This window comes from Hippocampus zosterae, chromosome 4, assembly GCF_025434085.1.
Source record: "Hippocampus zosterae strain Florida chromosome 4, ASM2543408v3, whole genome shotgun sequence".
NCBI classification, from domain to species: Eukaryota; Metazoa; Chordata; class Actinopteri; order Syngnathiformes; family Syngnathidae; genus Hippocampus; species Hippocampus zosterae.
Window position 1 is genome coordinate 5,495,638 of NC_067454.1, and position 27,164 is coordinate 5,522,801.

Here is a 27,164-nt window from a genome sequence, read left to right on the forward strand (position 1 = left end):
GCCCCGCACACTGGGAACGGATGTGAAAACATGGAGGAGATGGAAAATGCAAAGGGACTAATTCAGTCTGCGGGGAACGGGAAAATAATGGTAAAAGAGTGCACAGCTTTGTCCCCGAGATGCTCTCGGGGTACGAGGATTTTTAAAACGCTGCTGGACAAATACAAAAAGGTGATACAGGAGAGGACAGAAACACGGAAGGTGCTGACAATCGTTAAGGGGGGGAACTAAGGACTGTTGAATTGGGCTCAAGTTTGACGGAAATCGATGTAGGATGCTGAATGCAAACTGAAAACTATTGCTCTCCGATGAGGGTTTTTACAGATGGAAGACACTTGGAGACGATGCGGGACACAAGTTGGAATTAGAGGACAAGTCCGATACTGAGGATGGGTGAAAATGACGAGGGAGCGATGCGTGGACTATAGACCGGAGACGCTCGGGATGCTGAACGGACTCTAGGAACAAATTCAGGACACTAAAAAGCTTCAAGGATGGGAGAAGATTTTGGAAATGAGAATATTTCACCTGGAATAGGCTGCAGTGATGTGGATTGACAGTGAATCAAGCGAGTGGGAGTGGGATACTAGAAAGAATTTAAGGATAAGGACGCATTTTGGAAATGGTGGTACGTCACTTGGAATAGGGCGCACGATACGGGATCATGGACGTCACATCATAAGGATGGGTGAAAAATACGACGACTGACGTAAGTTACTGAGAGTGGAAGTGGGGCACTGAGAACTGTGAATGGATAGGCAAGAATTAAAAAAAAATGTCCATAAGTCAAAAAAATTGTGAAACGCTGCATATCAAGTGCAAAAATACTCGAGCGTAGAAGCCAGATATTCTAGACACAAAACATAGATTGAATGTGTGACACCAGGGATGGATTTTGGGAATGGCCAGAAAGTGTTTCACCCCCAGAAAGGTGAAAACTACACTCCGCTCGACATCGCGAACGCGGGGAAAAATACTCGAGAGGCATGCGGTGTACTACGGATAGAAGACCGAACTCGAGGAACAGATGCGGGGCATGGGTTGCTCAAAATGTGTGTGACAGGGTGGGCGGTGGGGGCTTCAGGATGCTGGATGGAGGACAAGTGGCAATGGGTGAAAAAAATCCCGGTCAGTGCGATCGCAGCAAGAGTCGATGCGGGATACCTGCAGACGGGAACAAAGGTGGACTACTAAAGGAAGTGAAGGAAGGAAGGAAAACGGGAATTGAGCAAATCCGGATTTTTCGACTCAGTGAGTGAGCGTATCATTTTCAGCACCGCAGAGACCGGACAGCTCCCCCGCTGAGGCGGAGGAGCTGTCCAAAGTGCCCGACTCACTCGCTGTTTTTTTTTTTCGGAAGAGGGGGTGGGGGGGCTTCTGCCGCTATTTAGCGTTGGGCTGTTACAACCCTGTCAATACATCGCTTGAATGGAAAGTTGTGGCTGTATGTTCACGCAAGTTAAAAAAAATGATTAAGAAGAATGAGAAATGATTAAAAGTGTGTCGGACTGCCCGACGTGAAGTTTGAGTGTCGTTTGCGGCGCTCGTCTGCTCGTCTCGGGGAGAGCAGCAGGTGCAACTCGGCGCGCGCAGCAGCCGGAGGGACCATCCAAGTTGCGGCTGCCTGCATTGCACGACGACGGTCGGACTTACTCGTGACACTTGCATTCTTCTTCTCTGCTGCGTCATTTTTCACGCCACCCCCTCCTCAACGAAAAGCAACTCCAGCGTGCACGAGATGATGGGGGGGAAAAAATGAACAATTTGCCGCTGCACCCCTCCCAGACTTGCCCTCCCCCCCTAAAAAAAAAAAAAATGGAAGAAATCCTTTTGCGCGGCTCGTCAAGCGATACGAGTCGAGAGCTCCGACAGGCTCACTGGCCGGATGGAGGAGTGAAGAAGAAGAGTGAGGTAGAGAAGATTGAAGAGAGGGAGAGAGAGAGAGAGAGAGAAAGAGCGAGAGAATGAGCGACACCATCACCACCACCACCCTTCGCCAGCGCTGCTCATTGGGTCAACGGGCGCGCAAATGAACGCGCAGAGGTGGCGCGGTTCAAAACTGAGCGCTTTTATCACATCCAAGCGCATCAGTCCACTTTAATGGGTCCACTTATTTATATTGGACAAGATCGGTTTGTAAAAGGGGGTGCATGGGGTGGGGTGGGGGTAATTAATGCCAGGTGATACACGCACGCACTCACTGGCCTGCGGCGAGAGCGAAATAATTAATTACTTGTTAACATGAGATTGATTTATACTAGTTTTAAAATACAATATGTGATTTGATTGGATTGGGATGCAGTGAAATGAAGCGTTTCACATGAATCAAAGCATCCCCCCCCCCCCCATCTTACTTTTTTGCTGCCTTATGCTGTCACTCAAAGCACGTTGGAAAAGCCTGGAAATAGTATTTCTACAATATTATGATGAATTCATACATTTTTTTTCATACACGTTTCTTTCTATTTTATGTAGCATGTACCATTTCGAATCTTTATTTAAAAGTTATTTTTTCAAATGTATGAGATCAGATTTTCAACTAAGATTTGATATTTGGCTTTGGCTGCAACTATTTTCAGATTTTTAAACCAAACTTTTTGATTGTTGTTATTTACCTGTGTTTTTTATCGCTTTTTATGTCATGCTTCAACTCAGAGCCTTTGAGAATCCTACAACAGTGTTTAAAAAACTAATATAAGATTGGATAATGCAACTTCTTTCATGCATCTAATTTTTGCCTTTTGCTGTGACTCTTTTGACACCAAACTTATATACTACATCCTCCTCATTATTATTCTATTATTGTTATTCTTATTCTTATTATGTTATTTTTGTCATTACTTTGTTATGCATCTTTAATATTAGATTTAAAATAAGATAAGATATCCTTTATTCGTCCCACACTGGGGAAATTTACAGCCTCCAGTAGCAAGAATGTATGTAGAAAGAAGAAAGAGAAAAAAAAAAAACAATCATCTTTCAATTAAATGCAATATGAACACAAAATGGATAAATCGCAGTACTATTTACAATTTTCCTTCACATCAATTATTAAAATGTAGAATTTTTAAATGTTTCAGCGGTCTGAAACATTTGAATGAAATCCCTTGGCCGAGAGGTTCTGCTCATCATGGCTCTAAATGAGCGTGTTTGATTGCATGTGCGCGTCTGGAAAGGAGAGACGGGGAGAGCGCTGGTGTGGGCGCCCTCTAGCGTTCACTGGCGTCGTGGCAGCAGTGCGGGTGGGTGCTGGCTCTTGTGCTGTTTTGAGGCGGTTCAAGGAGGCGGGGGTGTTGGCAGTCTGCAATAGTGGAGTTCTGTTTGTCTGACAAATGTGGCTTCCTTCAGCTCACAAATCATAAAAATAAAAATAAGATGCCCCCCTTGCCATCGCAAGTCAATATCATTAACATTTCTGGTTATATCTGTGATGTCACATCGGCAGCTGTCGTCCAGCATGCGAATTTCTGGGCAGTGACAGGAATCCGATGATGTCAAATATTTATAAAAACTGGACGAGATCCATTTTTTTTTACATTAATTGCCATACAAGTGTAAAAAAGTATCATATAAACACATTTAAAATCTTTTTTTTTTGTTCCTTTTTGAGTTTTAGTTCAAATGACAAAGGCATGACTTATGTCAGACATTTGGTTTAGGTTTTGATTGATGATAGTTTTTGACATTTGATTAGTTTTTAAAAAGGAATTCTCTTTGATTTTCCAGATTGAAATCATTTTTATTATAATGATAACACATTGACACATTAGGACGAATAATGGATATCTTATCTCATTGATTTGAACATTTTGGAATTATTCATCTCCTAAAGCTCACCTATTCCATACTATCATTATATCCTCAAGCTCATTCATGCCCACACGTTCAACACTTTATTTTTGAGTACTCTATTCTGTTTGTCAAGTGCAAAATGACATTGGAAATATATCAGATGAAATTCAATCCTTACACCTTTGATGCCTTGCATCTGCGCGCACATTGAAGCCTTGAATAAGCATTACCCTTAAATCTCGTTATCACATTTATTTTATCTGATGTTATTTTCTCAAGGCTTGGGATTTACTGGGCTAGCCCTGGACCTCAGGGAGTCGTGCACCCGATACAACTTTTTCACTTCAGATATGGTACAGATATTGCAGCCTTGAGACCTGTCTGATCCCGATATCAGACCGTCACCTCACACCCCCAAAATATTTCTACCGCTTCCCCCCTCACTAGTACCGTGGTATGAGATGATAATTCGAGCCGCCGCACATGGCACAATAATTGTTTTGGTAGTTTTTACCAAAGTAAATATTGTGCCACGCACATTGGGGATTTTTGGAGCATTTTGGGACAACTGAATCCCGAAAACGACACGCTTGCTACGTGTGCAGCATGGTGCATTCAGGGTACTTTCACGTCAGAAACACATTAATCGTTTTTCTGGGATTATGACATTTCAAAGATCAAGAGATGCCAAAATTAGAATCACGATTACATTCCAATTAATACAGTTAACAAGAGATATGGAACATTTTTCACATTTTTTAATTCTCACATGAGTGTGAATTAAATTTAACCACTGGGCAATATTAACGCTGCAGGGAACTCTACATTGCAACAACAGAGCCATCAGTTTGAGATGACATCGGCTATACTTTTTGTGTTAATGGGATATACAAAATCCCATTAACGTAAAAAAAAATGTATATATGTATTTTTATGATAATGTCAAGTATACCCATCCATCCATTCAGCTGCCTTTGGGCAAGAGGCGGAGTACACCCTGAACTGGTCATGAAAAACATCACTTTCATCATGCATCATTCTCAAGAGGTGACATTGTTAATGTCTTTTTAAAGATGATATTAATTTAGAGGATGGTTAAAAAGACCTCTATTGACGTTATCGCAGACCAACTCATCATTTTAAATCACCTTTCTCAGAAAGCAGATGTGGTGTAAATGAGAAGGTCAGCGCATTAAACGGGAGAGTAATTTAGCCGCTGCGGTCTAAACCCATCCTGCCCTCCCACTGCGCACCCGCAACCCCATTCGGATAATCAGACAGCATTAAAGTTAGCGGCGAGGAGACGGTCTTGAGGAGTGTAGAAATCGACGATTAATCAACGATTGTCAACGCCATTAAATTAATCATGCCGCTGCCGTCTGGCGCAACTCAAGGAAAATTCGCGTTTCAGGAGATTTTTGAGTCGGACACTGCTTTTCATTATGCACTAATTTATGACTTAAAACATGTTTAACCCAAAAAAATAAATCATAAATAAATAAAAACTAATTGCGGTGAAAAGGTTTGATTTGTATTAAAGGAGATGAAACACAAACAGTCAAAATTGTAACGTGGGCTTCTCATTTCAGTATGGAGGCACCCTTGCAGAAATCAGTTACCGGTAATTTCGCTGCGTGCTTGAAAGGGAGAAACAACAGCACGGTCTGGTGGGCAAATTTAAACAATTCTAAATCAAATTTAGGGTGGCACGGTGGGTGACTGGTTAAGCACCTTGGCCTCACAGTGCAGAGGTGCAAGCTTCGATTCTTGCTCATGGACTTCCTGTGTGGAGTTTGCATGTTCTCCCCATGCCTGCGTGGCTTTTCTCCGGGTATTCCGGTTTCCTCCCACATTCCAAAAACATGCATGGCAGGTTGATTGAACACTCTAAATTGTCGCTAGGTGCGATTGTTAGCGCAGATGTTTGTTTGTCTATGTGTGCCCTGCGATTGGCTGGCAATCGGTTCAGGGTGTTCCCTGCCTACTGCCCAAAAACAGCTGGGATAGGCTCCGCCCCCCAGCCCTCCCCCCACGAATCTTGTGAGGATAAGCGGATCGTAAAATGAATGAATGAATTTGGTATTGATAGTTTAATTGCGCAACAGTTGGCGTAGCAATGAAGGCATTTGACAGCTGCATGCGAAACCGCCCGATACGACACACACGTTATCGTAGCCAAGCAGCCTTGCCAGAAAACAGCGAAAGGTGTAAAAGGCAGCGGCATGCTTTGATGGTGGGGAAAAGGTTGCACCATCTGATGGATAAATACAAGTTCAAAAGAGAATGAAAGTGGCATTTTCAATCGCCTCATTTTTGTTTGGGTGTTTCTTCAATCCAGGGGTAGCCCGGTAGTCCAGTGGTTAGCACGTCGGCTTTACAGTGCAGAGGTACCGGGTTCGATTCCAGCTCCGGCCTCCCTGTGTGGAGTATGCATGTTCTCCCCGGGCCTGCGTGGGTTTTCTCCGGGTGCTCCGGTTTCCTCCCACATTCCAAAAACATGCGTGGCAGGCTGATTGAACACTCTAAATTGTGAGTATGAGCGTGGATGGTTGTTCGTCTCTGTGTGCCCTGCGATTGGCTGGCAACCAATTCAGGGTGTCCCCCGCCTACTGCTCGGAGACGGCTGGGATGGGCTCCAGCACCCCCCGCGACCCTAGTGAGGATCAAGCGGTACGGAAGATGAATGAATGAATGTTTCTTCAATCCACATGTGTTGTTTTTATGTAGAAGCAGATTTGAGTCAGAACTCCATCGATTTGGAAAATTGATGAGCAGTTTTCTTTGCTTACGGTGTTTAAGTTTCATTTCAGGACGCATAAATGTGGCCGCGCTGCTTTGAGTCGGGACCGTGTGATGGATGAATATACAATCGGGAACCTCGTCCAAAGGGAAATGTTAACATCAAGAATTTCATCACGGTTCATGGCAAGATAGATGTGGAATGAAAAAACGGCAATAATGGAGTCAGAGCGGGAGGCAATTTATTTTCAAACAAAACGAAGGAACAACAAAACACGGAGGTTTTCGTGTTTGTATTAATCCACTTGGGGGCGAGGATAACGAGTTTTTGCTCAAATTCCATGTCTGGACATAATTGTGAGCATGCAAAAAAAGCTCACAGGAACAAGTGTCGCTCCATGTCGCAATGTTTCCGAATGGTGTTCCTCTGATGCGACTCCCACGGGATCGCCGGTCGCCTCCAAAGATTTGGGGGAGGGGGAGGACGAGGCGGGGTTGCGCGACTTCAAATAGCACGCGCGCACACTAACACATGCTAGTTATTAATTAGAAAGCGGGAATCCCTGCGAGGTTTTGGTCTTGGTGTGAGAAAAGAAAGAATGCGGCAGTCCCGCGGCTGCCAAAGCTGCGAGCCATTTCAAGTCCGTCTTCAAATGCGCCCTCCCGCTGCCAAGTATCCGCACGAGATGTTGGGATGAATCCATTCAAAACATCTTCCCTTTCATGCCTGTTTACAATGACACACTTTCACAGAAGTTGTCACTTTAAACATCAACATGAGGACCGGTGTCGATGTACAGTGTGATGGGCAAAATGGCAAAACTATCACCTGCAGGTAGGACACCTCGGTTTCGAAGGACCGGTAATTGTGAACAACTGGATGCCCGGTAGTCCAGTGGTTAGCACGTCGGCTTCACAGTGCAGAGGTACCGGGTTCGATTCCAGCTCCGGCCTCCCTGTGTGGAGTTTGCATGTTCTCCCCGGGCCTGCGTGGGTTTTCTCCGGGTGCTCCGGTTTCCTCCCACATTCCAAAAACATGCATGGCAGGCTGATTGGACGCTCTAAATTGTCCTTAGGTGTGAGTGTGGTTGCGAGTGGTTGTTCGTTTCTGTGTGCCCTGCGATTGGCTGGCAACCGATTCAGGGTGTCCCCCGCCTACTGCCCGGAGACGGCTGGGATGGGCTCCAGCACCCCCCGCGACCCTAGTGAGGATCAAGCGGTTAGGAAGATGAATGAATGAATGAATGAATGGATGCTTTCGTTGTCCGTAGGTGTTCGGGGACCTGGCAGGAGACTTTTTGTCTCGCATTAGTGTACAGCAAGCATGCCAAGGAGGAGAACAACATCACTGCTGTGATGCCTCGGCATCACCTAAATGAGTGTCAATGTGTGCGTTCCAAGCAAACATGGTGAAGCAGCATTTTAGCGGTTATGCTGCACACGAATGAAATCAAACTGCCAACAGAAGCGTAGTCAAGCCCAAGTGTGAATATTTTTAAGTTCAGGTTAAAAACGCTTCTCTCGCTTCCATCCCTGCTTATGGCGTCGCTTTATTTATGTTGTTATTTATTTATGTTGATGTTAAAAAAAAAAAAAAAAAATCACATTTTTTCTTGCAAAGCCCTCCTCAAAACTCACTTGTATTCTTTGGCGTTCGACTCAGCATGACTTAGATTTGTTCTTGATTTTACTGCTTGGTGCTTTCTACCACCTTTATTACCGATTCGTCTTACTGTTTTTATTGTGCATGTTAAATCGCTCCATGTACAGCACTTTGTATGCAGCGATGGCTGTTTGAAAGTGCTCTAGAAATACTCTTGACTTGACTTTTAGTAATCTTTCTTTTATGTGTGTACTGTACTTTGATTTTAAATGTCCTAGATTGTTTGTTTTTTGATGTTTTGAAATGCTGCACTGTCAAGCACAGCCTGTGTAGGAAATGTGCTCTATCAATAAAGCTGTAGTACTTTGAATGGGAAAGTAACTAAACAATTATACGTTTGTGATCACCACCTTTGTGTTGAGTCATGATGAAGCAGCATGTGGCTCATTATTCCATCTATATTCTTTTTCCAAGCAATTGTATACGGTTTGGGAATAGCTAATATTTTTCTGGTGCTATGGTCTGTCCACAGTCCTGGTCAGCAATTGTTTATTTATGTTTTTTGTTTATTTTTATTTTAAATATTGTGTATTTATGATCCAGCATCTGTCAACATTTGTGTTTGGATTCAAATTATATTGCATTTGTCTTTCGAGACGTTAAAGCAGGAAGTGGCTCCTAATTCCAAGCTTATTCTCATACGCTTTCCTACGAGTGACGGTAAACAATCGGAGCTTTATGATCAGATCATGTCATTTGTTTTGTTGACGTGGCAAAGAAGCGCGTGACTCATGACGCCAACGTTATTATCAACGCCTGGCTGCAAGAAAACTGTAGCCCAGGCAATTTGGCGTTTGTGATCAGATAATGTCAACGGCATTATTCCAAGGTTGTTTTGAACACCCCGTTACAAGGAGCCAAACAATTACACGTTTGTGATTAGATATCGCCTTAGTCCCTGGAACGTTCACATGCGAACGTTGGTCCACCGTGTCTCCTTTTACTTTTTGTTCTGAAGATGGCGTTCCATCAAGGCCACTCGGGGAAAAGACGGTCTTGATCGAGCTTTCTGATGCTTCACGTCGCCTTCGCAGCTCATTTGTGACTCATCCCCCTCACATCTTATTACTCGCGTCCCCCTTAATGAAGCCAAGATGGAAATTCTGTTACTTGGGTTGGTCGGAGCGGGATAGAGGAGTCGATGGTACTGTCCTGCTTAATTGCCACGCCAGTGGACGAGCTGTGTGAATTTGAATAAATAAAGCCAATGTAATTAATGGCCGCCAACGATCCGACCGGGCCGTAATTAAATCGGCTGTTGTTTTCCAATTTGCATGATTAAGGCGCTAGTTAACGTTGGTGTTGTTGCGCTCACCCAAATGTCAACATATCACAATTCTCACCACTGCTCTTAATTATATTTGCAATCTGCTAAATCAATCAGCTTTAAATCTGACAAACAATTTGAGACCCGGAGTGGAAGTTTAGCCGAATGGGGCTGCAACATGTGAACGGGTGGGTGAAGCAGCATGTTAAGTTAAGTTAAGTTAAGAAAACCTTTATTAGTCTCGCAATGGAGAAATTCCAGATTCACAGCAGCAAAGTTATGAAAGGAAGAAGTAGAACAACAAAAACATAGGAGCTGCTGGAAAGGCAGCCACTCTCGCGGCGCCATTTTGAAGTCAAAATAACAAAAATAACACAAGACAACACATAGGACAGAGACAGTCGTGCAATCTTCACCACTTTTCTGCATACACTTTGTTGTCTGAAGCAGTTGTAGATGAAAGAGGAGAGGATCAAAGTGTCCTTTCACCAGTGGATCAGAGACATCATGCTGAAAAATGTGCACACGTCTGCTACAAGTAAAGTTTTGAAAGCAAACACGAAGCTGTAGCGTCCATTGACGAAAAGAGATTAGTTCACTTCTCCTGTCCCACATAATCCGCTTCAAACTCCAAGCCGCGACTCCCAGCTCCAAATCCGCATCGGCACTCCGCGCCAACGCTCCTTTCTTCTCATCGTCGGCTCCTCAAGACCTCCATCCATCCAGCCGCAGACCGTTCAACAGCACCGATCTCTCCGCTGAACAAAGCGGGGCTGTGAAAAATGCTGCCCATTACAGGCGCAAGACACAAGCGCCCCGGGACTGTCCAGCAACGACAGTCAAATGGCGCCGACATTCCTCCAGTCAAAAACAGTGCTGGTATACCCATGCTGCCGAGAAGGCGCAACCACCAAGCACAGAGTCTCCTCCTTGATGAATGTCGTGGCCAAAAAATGCTGAAAAAGGTCCACATCAAGTCCACACGACGTAACAACAAACACAAAGTGACAAAAGAAACACAAGAACAACAAAAAAAGCAAGGCTCATGAGAGCACTTGCTGACGGCTGCCTACTCGGGCGCCATCTTGACTTCAAAAAAAAAATGTGGCGCATGAGCTAATTCTCTCGGTACATGTTCATGTGCAATGTTTAGCAAAAACATTAGATTTTTGTTATTAGTTATTCTTGTTCACAGAGGTATTGAAGCACGAGGCTTTCTGCCACATGACTCATCTTCCTCCACCCTCCTCATCCTTTGTTCCAATTTAACTTGACTATTTTTTTTAATGCTGTGTTTTATGACCCAAGAGAGGTCAGGAGCGATTTGCATATTTTGACATTTGCAACAATTCTCCGCCGCCGCCGCCGCTCGACAATGGCGTTTGAAAAGGCGGAAGCACTTTGGAAGTAGCAATGCAGCGAATACGATGGGGGAGCGGGGCGGGGAAGGGGGGGGGGGGCTCGACAATGAAGAGCGATGAGTATGCCGACTGAAGTATTTGGAAAATACAGCTTGCTAACAGAATTTGGTCATTGCTCTCTTCAACCATCTGAACTTCATGAAAAGGAAACTATGCTATCGCCGTGACCACCTAGCGACCTCCCGCCAAACATCAGGCACGACACATCCGCGGCCGCCGGGGAAACGACGTATGCTCGCACAGCCACCTGGGAAATCTTCACAGAGTATTGCCGCTTATTTGTTCCGCTGCCTATTAAATGGCCGGCGGACGCTTCACTGCACGGGTTTCGGTTCATATTGTGGCCGTCGCAGGACGTGAGAACAGAACTTGAAATTGCGGTTTTCTCAGAGAGAGTTTTTGTCACGATGAAAGAAATGAATGCCTCATACAGGTATGGATTATGGCTGATATGGGAGACCCTCCTTGAAACTTAAAAAGAGAAAAAAAAGTCCTGAAACTAAAATGAAATGTGTGTCATAGTCGGACCAATACAAAAACCTGCTTGATGGTAAGGTTTGTTTATATACCGCAAAATTTAAGAATACTGGAAAAAATACAACCCGCCCCCCCCAAAAAAAATAAGTATGCCTGAAAAATGTCAGAGCACAAAATTCTGAACTAAACATCAGGTCTTATCCTGTTCTGTGTGACAAAAATGAAAACCTCAATCATATTAAAATTTGGCGTGTTTTAATTTGTGAAAAAGACTCAATTGTTCTTGCATTAATATTGTCTTTTTTTTTTTCAGCAGTTTTGTGCCGTTCTTGAATGGGCATTTTAAATGCAAGAGAGTCCACAGCACACGGGGGGGGGGGGGGGGGGGGGGGGATAAAATACAGTTTGTGATTATTGTATTAGTTGCTTCAAAATCTGTTGTTGAGTTTAGCAAACCAGTTGCATTCATGAAAAATTGCACCACCCTCCAACATTAAAGTTGCCTAACGCGATTTAAAGCGAGGAAAAGGAGTATTCTTGCAACAGGTATTGACGAACAGCTCCTATTTTCATGATCAAAATTGATGAAACTTTGGCACCCACGAGATTAAAATTTGAGTGTCTAAACCGGGAGTGGTCAAATTTCGACCCCTAGGGCCGCCTTCCTGCATGTTTTAGATGTCCCCCCCCCCCCCCCTCCAAAACACCCGATTCAAACAATCAGGATCGTTATCAAGCTTCGACTGAGTTTGCTGATGTCAGTTGACAGTTGCCCACCCCTGGTCGAAGCCCGACACCATTTTTTTTTTTGTTGTTCAATTGTTCGTGGATCCTTGAGAATCTTTCTTGCATCCTCTAACGACTGACGAAACTGTTAGCAGCGGCTAATTTTTCCCGGCCGAGTGAGTGGCTAAATGAGTGTCATGAAGCACTTTGAAGAAAGGTGCAAATTGCATTCGTTTACTGGGCAGACCTGCCACATTCAATATGGTGGATGACGTGCCACAGCAAAGGGCTAACATGCTCTACGAGACATCGGTGTACATATCCCCAGCCTGTTGATGGTATCGGAACGGAACGCCCCCCCCCCCGACCCCCCACCCCCCTTGCCGGCATCTGCCTGAACACATCCCGTCCCGACAGTCGCTTCTCATGCAGCTGACGACATGTTTATTTCCCGCCGTTCTTCAAAGTACACACATTGATTTTGAAGCCTGATAACGCTCCGTCTGTCTTCTTTTTGGGGTTAATGGCTTCTTTTTCGTTCCGATGATGTAACAGATGACTTCATACGGTGAAATATCGTCGCGCTCAGTAACAGCTTGTTGAAACGCCGCTTTCATGCGCGCAGATGGTTCGCAAGTCGTCGAAACATGTTGACATTGTTTGCATCAACTTTGCAGGTTTTCTTGCGAGACCCGAGCGTCTCTTCTTCTTTTTCGACAATACCGATTGCTATTTCTGTTGAAGGTTTTTCTGTTTGGATGCCATCATCAAAGCCGCAGTGAGTACATAGCGGTCTTGAGTGAAATCAATTTCACCTCGAAATGTTCCTGAACGAGGTCCACAGTGTGCGACTGGTGAACTTCGAAGTCTCTACACACACACACATTTATTTCATATATTTGGGGGAAAAAACGGGGTGCATCTCAAAAACTGACATCAGTGTTGTATCCTGCAGCCAAAAATGTGTCAAAAACAGCCGTCAGACCCAAATCAATAAAAATCGCATTCCTCAATTTTGAGGAATGATATTGATGATGACATGAAGGCTGCATTTTGTGTTGCACGCATCCCAAAACCCGTGGTTTCTAATATTTACAGTATTTCTATTATTCAAGGTTGATGGTTCTCATGAAGAACCGGCGAGAGAAGCGCTTGCATTGAGAAAATGCACCTCTCATACTATTCAAGGCCGAACAATAACACCGTGTAAGGTGTTCTTTGTTATTTTTTTTTCTTCTGGGGTGGGGGGACGGACGGTTGATGATTTAAACATCCTTGCATTTAAAGGGTCATCACTCCAGGAAATGTCATCACTATTTAACCTTTTGAATTTCAAGCTAAAGTACTCATTTCAAGTGGAATGAAAAAGACGCGCGAGGACAATCAAGGGTTAAAAAAAAAGAGATCATGAAAGTAGCGGGGGAGAGGAAAAGAGGCTTGGCGGTGGAATAGAAAAGCACCGCGGCAAACACACATCGGGGCTATTGATTTATTGGGTGGTATAGTCTGAGAGACGGGGGGGTGCGAGATTGATCAAATGGGAAGGTTATCCTTACTCACAGAGGCAAGCTGTTTGCCAATATCCATCAAGGCAAAGTCCAAATGGCTTAAAGGATCCTTGACATTCTCCCCCTCCACTCTAACCAACAATGGAGGGGCCCCAACGTCAGGCGATTCTCTGCAGGGGATGTTATTAGATGCCGCAAGACACAACAATATCCTTAATGGACGACGCGCGGACGCCAACAGTGTCTTTTTAGCCTCACACCGGCTGCTAATATCAAGATGCTTACACCAATAACCTGGCGCATTCATCCTGAGAGTCTGCTGGCACCAAAGTGCTTTCTTCTTATTAACCATGCAAATAGAAACCTGGGGGGTGTGATGGGGGGTGCAACGTCAAACAAAGTACGTGTGTAACCCATAATGCACCGGCATATCTGTCCGTCACAATGCAATCTATTCGTTTCGTGTCAGAGATGTATAGTGTTTAAAATTATTTCCAGTGGATCCTTTCTAATTGAGGGGGCTTTCTAAACAGGAATGAATCATTTTTCAACAGGATTTATGCGTTTTAGACCCTTTAAAAAATATATTCTGTAATGATTTGGATTTTTGATGGTCTTAACAAATGAAAACTCGCATCGGGCCACACACATCATTTGGGATATTTTAAAGTCGTCATGTTGACTGGATCAAACTGCAATTCAAAAAAAGCCTCACGACATTGACCAGACTTTCGACTTAATATTGTGTATTTTCAGAGTAGGGCTGTAAATTCTGATGATTCAACAACAAAAAAACTTGTGTAACATCAACCGGATGATCCGATCTTCTCAAAATGTCACAAATTTAATGAAAGCCCAGACTTGTAGACATCTATGAACTTATCTGTCATCATAGTGGTAGCGCCGCCTACTGGCAAAAGGAAATACTGAATATGTTAGCTCCCATTTGCTCAGGGGAGTGTTTGGGCCTTCATGAGGTGACAACATGAAGCTTTTCAGTTTTCACTAAACGCTGTTGCAATATTGATTTTGAGGGTCTAAATATACACCAAAACTCTTGTAATTGCACAAATATCGGACCTAGCATAAAACAAAAACATTTTTTGATTTATTGTAGGAATTTCAATAAATGTCTCTGTACCGCCTCCCACAATTTTTTTTCAACAGAGCATTCTTGGTGGTATATTTTACCTTGATCCATGCGTATTGTGTCACGTTGCGTGGTGGTGGTGGACCCCAAAAAGCAGGCAGGAGGGCAGAGCAGGTTGTACTTGAAGAAGTGTATTGAAACAGAGAAAACTAAATCCAAAACAAACATAGTCCAAAGTGGCAAACAAAAATCACAACTGAAGCTAAAACAGAACCGTGACTAAAACATGACTGATCCGAAACAGCCCAGACAGCAGCAAGCAACAGGCAACAAACAAACATGACAGTAGCCAACAGTAACAATGTCCTTTTAAAGCCACTAATTACCTAAAGACCAACAGGTGTGCAGCTGCAGGGGAAAAGCCCCACAGTGCCACCTGCTGGTCACAAACCGAAACATGATACATGACGCAAAACAAAAAAATCTATTGGAGCTACATAACAAATCTCAACCAAAGTCTACCTTTTTAATTTACTTTGGAATTTGGCCCCAACTTTTGGCATTTTATAGAGATAACTTCTCCTGGAGCATTTGTGCTATCATTTTAATCTTTCCTCTAAAGGCGTTTGGAAAATGGAAAAGTTATTGACTGCTTTTGATTCCATCACATGCTGTTGCCGTGGCGATGGCGCTGTTTGCAAAGAAAGATGATCCTCTTTTTGAGAATCTAAACATGCGCAGAAACTCAAGAAGCATTGCCATTTGAAATTTGGCCTGCCAAAATAGTTGACATTTTGTGCCACTGCCTCAACATGGCCGCCGTGGTTTCAAGGGTCCTTTTTACTTGCTCAGAGCTCAAACGTTGCATTTATTTGTTCACACATTGACTTACGATTTTAATTTGCTCAGCAACTAAGCTAAGGAGTCAATTTGCTCGAATAAGAAATGATTCACCATGGTAAATAACTAAAATGCCAGGAATCTATTTCAGTCACCACAAAATTAGTTTTGTGGGTTTACTGAAGAAAAAAAAAGCACTATAGTGTAAAAACTAATAATAAACCAGATTTTATTTAACCGGATAAATGGGCTCCTCATCGTAACCGTCACTCTTGTTTATTTGACACGAGCGGCAGGTATTTCACCAATGGCACGACTGGTCACCAGCAATGTGGTTTTGACGCAGGGGTTGCGAGCACTCACGTGGTCCCTCTGGGCCTCGGTGTCATCGCGTGCGACAGCTGTACAAATTTGGTCAAGCGTCGCTCGCATCGCCATCGTTACCAGGCCGCCATATTGCCCCCATTCTTTTTTCTTTTTTTTTTCTGCATCAGCGCTCAAAAGTAAACTGTAACTGATGTTATTATCTAAAGCCGTGATTCAATAATCTGGCTAATCCCGCAGGACTTCTTAGGACGGCGTCTTGTAGGACTCGGAACGCTCGCTGTGCTCTGGGAAGGCTAAGGCGCCTTAGAGTCAAGAGTTGAAAGTTGTGGCGCACCAGGATAAAAACTATTTCTGGGATTTAGCAGTGTTTCATCGGTTGGTAAGGGAGGGGGTGGAGAAATTAATGAACTTTGTTGCAAGGAAACTTTCAAAACCCTGCTTTTATGCTGCGGCTCACACAGATCTGTTCAATTTTTTAAATGACAATAGAAAATAAAAAGTATTATTCCTCAGTAAGGTGGCCCGGTGACCCAGCGGTTAGCGCGTCGACCTCACAGTGCAAAGGTCGTGGGTTCGATCCCGGCTCCGGCCTTCCTGTGCGGAGTTTCCATGTTCTCCCCAAGGCCTGTGTGGGTTTTCTCCGGGTACTCCGGTTTCCTCTCACATTCCAAAAACATGCATGGCAGGCTGATTGAACACTCTAAATTGTCCTTGAGTGTGATTGTGAGCACAAATGGTTCGTTTGTCTACGTGTGCCCTGTGATTGGCTGGCGACCAGTTCAGGGTTTCCCCTGCCTACTGTCTGAAGACAGCTGGGATAGGCTCCAGCACGCTTTGCGACCCTTGCTAGGAAAAGCGGATCGGAAAATGGATGGGTCGATGTATATTAAGTAAAATATAAAAAATCAAAAAAAAGTTGTGTTCGGTCTCTGATGAAAACGTTTTGTAAAAATGAGTTGAACAGTGAAATGAGAAAATAATATTGAATGTTAAAATAATGGTAATTTTTTTAAATTCAGAAACACTGCCCTTGAGGGTTACGGTTTCAAATTTAGGTTTCATGCCCGTGTTAGTATGGTTGAGGTTTTCATGATCTGTTTGGGTTTCAAATTCAGGTTTCATGTCTGGATTGATGTTTTAAATGAAGGGTTCAAACCACCGGGCTTGTTCATTGCTCAACAAGCACCCTTGCAAGGTTCAAGAAAATCACTGCGGTGTATTTTTCCACTGCTTGTCATTGAAACACTGTTTGGAGCTCAGCGGGAGGACATCACAGTAGCTCGCTGTCATGCTCACGGACACAGATTCATTTATTTCCCTCCGTCAGGCAGTTTGTCCCCTCCGCCATCACAAAGCTGCGCTGGAACCGATCGAGGTTGACCAAATAATCTGCCGATTCCCTTCTGAGAAACGCCTCGACGACAAAAAGCTACGCAGAGGGCAGGGGGGCGGAAATGAACATCTAAGTCTCTCAAGCCCTCATCCCCGAGAGCTGGATCAGCAGTTGTGTCACCGACTCCCCGCTAAGAGCTCCAGATTTGAACTTTAAGAGGAAGGACGACTCTCCATTTCATGGCTTCACTTTTAATTCACGTTTAATCGACACATCTCGCGCCGGATCGCAGAGCAGAGTGCTGACAGCCTGTAACAGTGGCTTTTAACGAATGCCGCGCCCAAAATGTCACCGGCGTCTCTGTTGGCACGCAGCCTTAAATGGACTGTCTTCTTTTTTTTTCACCCCGTCTCCTTCCACCACACGTTTCACCCTCTATTTTTCAGCGCCGTTGAAATCACTCAGACCAAAGAAAACACAAGCAAGCCTGATACTCAGCTGACTCAACTGGTGGCTGTTTAGAATGCTGAACTGAACTGTTTCAGAATTGTCTATGTTGATGTTTCGAGAATTATTCCTTTGTTGTAGTTCACAAATACCCCCGTTGAATTTATTTTGTGATTTCCTTGCTACATTTTCAGTTTGGGCTGCATTTTTATGATTTTCTTCGTGCCATTGAAGGTATCATTAATTTACGTTTTTTTAGGCGGTCTTTGAACGCCTGTCGAGCCCAATGCGGAAAAGAAGGGACGTTGCCGCGTTCACATCAGGTGTATTTAAAGGCACGCTTTGCGCTTCCGCCCTTGAGCCGTAGAATCATTCGTTAAATTTGGCAGCCAGCTCGTAAACATGCGGCTAATTTTGTCGGCTTCAGCCTAAATATTCATACACCTGAGGGCCTGTAGAAAAAAAAACTCAAACGAAGGTGAGAGATAATGACTCTTGGCTAACAGCCATTTAGAAGCGCAATCAGTATTAGGAGCCCAGAACGCCTATTGATCGATACGTCGGCCCGGGTGTGCGTTTGTTTGTTTGTTTGTTTGTTTGTTTGTTTGTTTGTTTGTTTGTTTGTTTGTGTACCCGCGCATGTGTGCGAGTCATGTGCCAACTTGTGAGTTCAGCAGGTGATTTATTGCGCCAGGCTTCTTTTGTGTGTTCGCTGAAAGCTTTCTTTGGCTTTAATGCGGCAGGATGGGTGATGTATTCATCCACCTCTGCCGTTACCCCTTTAAGATGAAGATGAATGCAATATCGTGTGTGTGTGTGCGCGCTCTGACAAATGACGCTGGTGCAATTCAACAGCAGTGTGTCCTCCCACAGACAATGGCCTAGTTACTCACAATGTGAAGAAACTGTGAAGAGACCTTTTTATTTCATTTACTTTCCGAGTTGATGCTTAATGCGGGGAGTTGGGGGTAAATGAGTGCCCGGATGCACCGAGCAAACTCTGAGTGCTTTTCTCATAAAGACATTTTGGACAATTGTGTGCTTCCTACTTTGTCAGAATGAGTTTCGGAAAGGATATTTTCAGTCGAAAAATCAACAGATGGGTGCTGGGTTTCCTGCTACGATGAGTCACCAAAATATTTTTTAATGATATCGTGACATTTATGGACAAGGGTAAGCTTTTTTTGTGAGAACAGTTTTAGGAAAGTTCCAATTCGGTGTTCTAAAAGCATATATGCATGCACCAAATAAAGTACACCAATGAGTGCTTGGATGTCATTCCCTCATTCTTAATTATTTCAGGATTTTTTTAGGCAGTCTGTATGCTTCCAACTTGGTGGAAATGCTTTCGGGAAAAGGCCATGGGTGACCATACATCAATGAATGCTTCAAGTAAGGTCCATAAATGAGTTCTTGAATGACACTCCCCCAAATCTTAATTTTTCATCTTATCAATTGCATGAATCCAACTTTATGCGAACACTTTGAATGAGGCCCTTCCTCTTCATAAATTTTTGAAGGAGCACTTGGATGAATCACCTCAATCATATATCGATCGTCATTTCAAGAAATTTTGGACAAGTGTATGCGTCGAACAAAGCATAAATAGTTTTGGAAGATGGCCCGTTGCTGTTATGAATCCATAAATCAGAGCTTGGATACACCAAGCGGGGTCCTTAATGGAGAGCTGAGGAGTTGCTGATATTTCCAGAAGCACACTTTCTGACACTTTTGTCCATTCACGTTATCAGCAGAGGCTGTAAAATGCTTTAGAGCAGACAAAGCGTTGGCGGATGGTGTCACACAGTGTCACCCTGATGGTTAAATTGCCACAGTGCAAGTGCAGCGGGAGTAAAAACTGTGATGAAACATTGTTACGTAGATGCCAAACATCAAACGTATCCATTATAAACTGCCGCCCTAATGCCCAAAATTCAGTCATTAACACATAATCTCAATCCATTTGCGGTGAACATTTCTGCGAAAGAGGAGCTATTTACAAAATGAGACGTGACAAGCCAAGCAGTTGACATTAAAAACCAATGCCGTGCCGAGCATTTGTAATGAGCAAGAGGTGGAAAATGAACTTAAGATGGTTTTTATGCACGTGCAATTTCATTGTGTTTTTATGCAATTACAATAAAACAAAACTTGAACTTGAACTTAACTGCCTGAGGGATGATCCGCGCATCCTCCAAAATCCCAGTGCAGGCATCGGCTTTCTCCAGCGTCATGTCAATAATGCAAGCTGAGTCCACGCTCAGAAATGAAGCTGCTGAGATACCGGACTAAAGCAGCACACTCCGCTGAAAAATAAAAGTAGCACGTGATTAAAATGTGTGGAGCTAATTTCATTTGTCATTTGTTGATTTTTATTTTTATTTTGAAAACTCAGGTTAATTACATTGGTTTACCACATTTTAATCAAGTGCAACCAATGTATATGTTTGAATTAAGTAAATTCAAAGGACTATTTTTCTTCAGTGTGTTCATCTTAGGATAATGAAGATGCACTGTATTAATTCCAGAATTGTCCGTGCGTGTGTAGCAGGCACATCTGTTTACAAGTGCTGATTACTTTCCATCTTAAAAAAAAAAAAACACTTTGTGATCCCGGCTCTCGATTCTGCTCTCATGCAAATGTTGCCCACTGGCCGCAAATGGCGGCGTGAATACAAATGGAATGTTGTAATCAGCCCTTTGAAGTAGGCCAAAGAACACCGTTGCAGAATGGTAATGTGCAAACCCTGCTTTTCCAACGGCGAGCGCTTGACACTCTTCTCTTGTAGCAATCTCTCCCTCGGCCCACCGCCCCGCTCTGATATCTCTCCGATGACGATCATGGATCTGCAAATACATGCGAGATGTAGCGATCCGTGGGAAAAAAGGGAGGAAGAGGCCCCACCGGGGAGGGGGGTTGGATTATTGGTTTAAGAGGAAGGTTTTGGAAGCAAGATGGTTGAGGAAGCGTATGCTAGCTAGACGTTTTGATCCGGATGCTCATAAGGTGCTAGCGTTACGATGACAGGTGAATGCCGTTTTGAAACAATGACAGTCTGACAAGAGGTTTGAATGCGCATCAACAAGACGGCGCTTTCGCGTTTGTGTGGTTTTGCCGCCGTTGTTTGTCGACCTTGGGAGCACCAACATGGCGGAGAAACACCTCAGTTCGCTGTGAACTACAAAAACTCTTGTTAAAATGTAATTTTAGTCTCCTGTACTGCTCGGGTTCCACTCAGTTCAGCCAGTGTGTTCGATTTTGCAAGATTTGGTTGGGATCCGATCTCAAATAAGTGAACAAACGCCGATCCCAATCCTTTTTGAGTATTCAAGTGGATGCTAATCGTGTAGCAGCACATGCTAAGCTTGCGTATACATGAACACAGGATCCGAGCTAGCGTAGCCAACTCGAAACAGAAGTTCATTCACAAGTCAGTAACAGACAAAAGCGTTACAAACTGGCAGGATGCGGCACGTTTTTGTTCGCCGAGGTCTTGTTTCGCTTCAGTGGCAGTGCACCAATACCGTCTTAAGACCAAATGTTCATACACACGACCTGCTAAAGTGCCTTCAAATGATTGGACAGTTTGTTTGTTGGTTTTGTTTTTACATTGAAGCGAATTAAATATGAAGTAGGACATTCTGGTAGTATGTGAGAGGGCATCAATGCATGTGGCCGTTGTGTGCATCCATTCCATGAAAGTTATTTTGATGATGATTTCTCGGGGGGGGGGGGGGGGCTGCTGTGCACTCCGCAAAGCCATCACGGCAGGGAAGCAAGATGCTAGAGCAGAGAGAGAGTGAGCGAGTGAGTGAGTGAGTGAGTGAGTGAGTGAGTGAGTGAGTGAGTGAGTGAGTGAGTGAGTGAGTGAGTGAGTGAGTGAGTGAGTGAGTGAGTGAGTGAGTGAGTGAGTGAGTGAGTGAGCGAGCGAGCGAGCATGGTGTGTAAGTGTGCATGTGTGTGTGTGTTTGTGTGTACCTTTGTTTCAATAATGACAGAGGACATTTTGGAGGATTTTGAGAGCACATTCATTCAAGTGGCCATTGTGTTCATCTCTTCTTGTCAAGTTGTGCCGGGTGCTCTTTTGGAAGTCAAACAAAATGGCTGCGGATGAGCGTGTGTGTGTGTGTAGGGGGGGGGGGGGCATCTGTGAGCGTGCATACTGTCTTTGTCGGGTGCTTGTAATTGCATTCGCACAACCCCTGTTTATTCGGCCCTTAAATCGCGCCTATTACGGCTCATTTCCAATTCCTGAGTTTGCACTCTGGGAACTCCACCGTATGAGTCACGCTTCAAAAATGGATTTTATGATTGTATTTATCTCATGGTGCTTTTATTGAGCACTCCTACACCTTAGTTTTGGTCTCGGTGCTCTCAAAAGAGCATTGCGTTGCTCCATTGATGTACGGGAGCTTCCCCCACACCCCTCCAGAGCCCACACACACGACTATTCGTGTGCCTTATTTTGCCTCTAAATGTGCTTTTAAGGGGGATATAAAGGCAATAACTGCCACAAAATAAAGGAATAAAACAAAAGGTTCCATCTTAGCGGTTCATATTGGGCACTAACGAAAGCCGTTTTGTGCTGTGAACTTGGCTGTGGCGCCTCATTTGAGCGTGTTTTAAGCCTCGTGTTACAGCAGTTTGTCAAACAGACCCACTTTAAAACAGTAGAAAAATGTTTTTAAAAACACAGAACATTTTTATATCTTTAATTAAAGCCGCGAGCAGCGGTGAACAGCCCATCGGGCATTCTTTTCCTCGGCGAATTCTCACAACGATCACGTGAAACTGTCAAATCCAAATGAATTTTGAAGCCTAACGCACGACTCAAATAACTGATGCAACAACGGTGAAATAATCCATCACTCAAAAGATTTTTTACAAAGCTATTCCAAAGTTAACACACAATCCCTGGGAACAATAACTGCTGTGACGCACAGTCGTGACAAAGTATCAATGGAGCGTTAAATCTAAAATCCAATTCTAATGAATTTGGGGCGTACCTAAAAACACAATACAATAAATTTGCCGAGCTTAAAATATATATTTAATTTAAATATATATTTAATTTATATATTTTGGAAATATTTATTTCGACTGATATTTTGAAGTGGGGGACAAAACAAGGGATAGTTAGTTCGGTAAAATCATATTTCTTTGTTTGAAAATGCGGGAAAGTCAATTTTCACATGAGCAGAACTGTGGAAAAAAATATTAGAAATGTGTTGCTTCAAAATTTTTAGTTGACTCATTATTTTTTTTCCAGTATAAAAAGACAAGCAACATTATTTTCTGCACTACAAAGCATCTCAAAAAGTATTCAGTTTTCTCAAAAGCCAACAGTGCCTCTTATAATCCGATACGCATCCTTATATATGGATTAATATTCAGATTTCTTGGACGTAGTATTTTAAATGTTCTGAGAAGCGCTTTGTTACAGCTGGAGCAGTTGTGAAAGTGCCGTATAACTAAAGCTGTATTGTATTGTATTGTATTCCCTTTAGTGTAGCTCTACCTAGCGGATGCATCACGCAACTATTGTAGCTTCTATTTTATCCACCTTATAAGGCGGTGTGCCCTATATATGAAACCAGTTTGAAGGTGTGCCTTATATGCCAAAGTGCCTTATTGTGCAGAAAATATGATACTTAATATTCAGACTGATGAATGTTTTTTTTTTTTGCTAATATTTCCTTACTTTTAATTTGCTGCCAGTAACGTGTTCAAAAAAAATGTTAGAGGGCAACTTGGAACGTTGAGGAATGCTAAAAAAAACATTCCTCAGGTGAGAAGGACACCCAGAAAGCCTGATGCGGATCTTATTTTAAATTATATTCTGACCATAAACATTGTTTCAAAAGTAAACAACTTTTCATAGGTTGAACTATACTTATATTTGATTTAAAGTGGCAATCTAACTTCCTGCCTGCTGTTGCTTCAATCCGTTTATTTTTTAGGACAATATGAACCATGACCGCAATGCAAAAAGCTCTGTCAAAACATCGGACATGTGAGCCAAGCTAATGAGATAAATAAGGAATAAAATATAGGTGCACTTTAAATTTTAGTGGTGCTTATAGTGGCTTCTCTTTTTTTCCACCATCATTACCTGCTGTCACTCCTGACAATCACATGGATGTGCTTACGGCCCCTTTGACTTATGAAGAGCTTTTATGATGCGCCGGCCCGATTGAACCGACCCTGCGATGAAACCTTGAGGAGCAAACGACTATGAGAACGCACTGACAGATGAGTCCCCCCCCCCCCCCCCAATGTTGATGTCAAATTGCAGTTGAGTGAGCGTGAAGCTAAGCTCAACTAAATTTGACCCATCATGAAACAAATGTTATATTGGCATTGTGGTTCTTGTTATTCTATGCTTTGGATTTTTTTCTGATTAAAAACATGCAAGAAAATATGTTGCGCTTTAGCGGGCCTCGAAAAGATTCATTGCATGTCAAATAATTCCAATCGTCACGGTACCATTTTATTTCCATTTTTCTTACGGTCTGAAAAAGACCATCCCCCTCATCTACTGATAACTTGGAAGAGACGACGCTGACAGTTGACCGGACTAAAATCCAAACATGCTCAAGCTGCGAGGGGCCGCGCGGCTCTCTGCTGCTATTTCTTAAATGTCAGCGTCAGTCAGCCATAGATCAGGACAACAATCACTTAAATACGGCTTTGTCACTGATTAATGAGAACCGGCGATGGTGGTGGTGGTGGTGGGGGATGTTTTGTAAATAACTACGGGTGAGTCAGGCGGGCGGGTGCCTCTGGTGATGACAGTAAAACACCTGTTTGGTCTGATGGCAAATTCAATCAGATCCCGGAGAGCCCGCAGTGGCCCAATTTGCCACTGCCGCAGCATTAAAAGCCATCGATGGACTAATGGTGCCAGATTAGAGTCACTTAGCGAGAGATTGGTGTTCACCTGACATTTTATTCGAGGAGCGGCACCGGAGTGTTGATTGGCCGACTGTGAGAATGTGGCGCCGTCCAGTCTTGGATATTAGCAAGCAGTGGGAAATCGCTAATGACATACATTTGAGAATGTGTGTGACTCTGAAGTTGAGCTCAGCGACCAGCCGAAGGATAAACTTTAAAACGTGTTTTATTTGTACACATAAGGACAGATGACCATTCACTCTTACATACATTCGCACCGTCACCGAGTTGCGAGTAAAATATGTGTTGGGTCGAAAAGAGCCCCAATTTGGTCAAAAGGGGATTTACTCAAATTTTTGGGTTATCCATTTAACCCAGTTGAGTTCAACATAAACCCACAAATCAACCCTAAAAATTGGGTTGTTAAGTAACAATTTGGTAATGTTCATATTTTCCCCACAAATCTATACTAGTGGTCAATCCGCTTGTGTTAATTGAACAAACTGCTGATGAATCGAAAGGATTCTGCCTAAAGCCGGCAATTAATTTATATATTTACTTTTTTTTTAGGGGGCGGGCTTCAAGTGGTTGGCGCATCGACCTCACAGTGCAACAGTGCAGAGGTACCGGGTTCTATTCCAATATGGAGTTTGCATGTTCTCGCCGTGCCTGCGTGGGTTTTCTCCGGGTACTGCGGTTTCCTCCCACATTCCAAAAACATGCATGGCAGGCTCATTGAACTCTCTAAATTGTCCGTAGGTGTGAGCGTGAGCTCGGATGGTTGTTCGTCTATGCGTGCCCTGCGATTGGCTGGCAACCGGTTCAGGGTGTCCCCCACCTACTGCCCAAAGACAGTTGGGTTAGGCTCCAGCACGTCCCGCGACCCTTGTGAGGATAAAGCGGATCAGAATATATATATATATATATATATATATATATATATATTTTTTTTTGTGCCATCTGTTGCTTGCCAAGAATAATGCGAAAGAGGGCCATTGGCTGAGTCAGACGCCGCAGAGCTCTAAATCATTGTCTTCCTAATAGCGACGCGGCAAACACTCAGGCCTCCACGCACTCTGCCTTATTTAAAACAACATAAGAGGAAGAAAAAAAAAGCAGAAGCAGAAGAAAAAGTAGACTAAGGATCATCCCGTTGGGCCTGGATGAGAGGAAATGATTTAGAGGGGAGAGGGAAAGACACTTTGGCCTAATATGAGCAATTACTCTCCACACCACGGGCATCCAGTTGTCAAATGAAGCGGATGAAGCTTTCATATTTCTGCAAATAGACTCTGTGCCTCTGCAGTTATTTACACCGAGTGTGTGTGTGTGTGTGTGTGTGTGTGTGTGTGTGTGTGTGTGTGTGTGTGTGTGTGTGTGTGTGTGTGTGCGGAAAGGGTGGTCCCCGAAAGTGATGAACTAAAAAGCGGTCCCCACAAAACACATAAACCGGTCTGTGTGTGTGTGTGTGCGTGTGTGTGTGTGTGTGTGTGTGTGTGAGATGTGCATTGGAATGCATCGAAATAAGGTATCGAAATATTAAATGGTGTACTCACCAGAATAGAAACGGAAACTCTCTGTGGACAGAACTCAGATATACAATGCAAAGTGAAACGTACTTCACTTTTCCCACATTTACAGCCCCATTCAAAAATGATTTTTTTTTTCAAATCAAAATTCTACACACAACACCCAATCATGACGATCTGAAAAGCAGGTAACGAAACGAGCAACAGTTTCCGCTGTTTGGCGGGGTAAGGGGAGAGAGTGAGGAGAGCTGACCATTGTTGTCAAACACTCAAATTGTAATGAACTCGGCGTCTATTGATTGGTCGCCGACTTTTTACACCGTTGCCTGTCATTTGTAAATCAGCCAACGCTTCGCATTCCAAAAGCACTCGTTTGGGTCTGGCGGCTCGAATTTGATTTATTTTTTTTTTTTTGTTCCCTGCTACAAAAACCTCAGAGGAGAAATTCATGTGACAAGCAGTCAGGGCTAAATCATTTCCACCGGGGTAATTACTTCTACTGCAGCAGAGAGGAAAGCTGCCGCTTTGATTGCAAGAAACATTTTAAACTGAAAGGCCAGACCTCTGCCAACAACACAACTAATATTATGTCAATAATTTTACTTTCCTTCCCCAATCCCAAGATTGAGCTCACGTTAAATGCTTTTCAAAACCGCACAGATAGAGACGTACATTTTACACATCAGTGAAATTTATTATAGGACATCATTACTATGAATTAACTAAATGAGTTACTTTGTCTTCATTTCCTTATATGAGCAGGAGCAAAACAGTTCATTTTTTTTGACACATTGTGTGTTCCATTCAAAATAAACGTCCAAATAGACGTTCAAGTCCATTTTTGGTACTGTGTCAGTTGACTCCAAAAACACGCATGCTGTCAGTGTCTATGTTGAGAAACTGCCGTTGTCAAAAAGAGTCGCTTTCATTTCATCATTTAGATTTGGTTCATTCACAGTCTCCCACGCACAATTATGGGAACACGTGCAGTCCCCCCAACCCCCTCATTTTAATCCGAGAATCACCCCTGGTATCTGCTAACTTGGCCCGATATTTTTTTCATTTCGAATCAAGACCAAAACTTATTATATGATCATCAATGTGAATTAT

At 43.4% G+C, this 27,164-nt stretch overlaps 1 protein-coding gene across 3 annotated transcripts in view; it reads right to left on the reverse strand.

Moving 5' to 3' along the window:
- Positions 1-27,164, reverse strand: part of cdh8 (cadherin 8) — a 174,620-nt gene that overhangs the window by 119,515 nt on the left and 27,941 nt on the right. The window contains exon 1 of one of the 3 annotated variants that reach the window (XM_052062474.1): positions 1,654-2,093. The exons of 1 other annotated variant lie outside the window; for it this stretch is intronic. The gene's annotated coding sequence lies outside the window, so the exon portion shown is untranslated. Of the gene's footprint in view, positions 1-1,653; positions 2,094-27,164 lie in introns of those variants that run through there. One more of the 3 variants, XM_052062472.1, reaches the window with a different exon arrangement.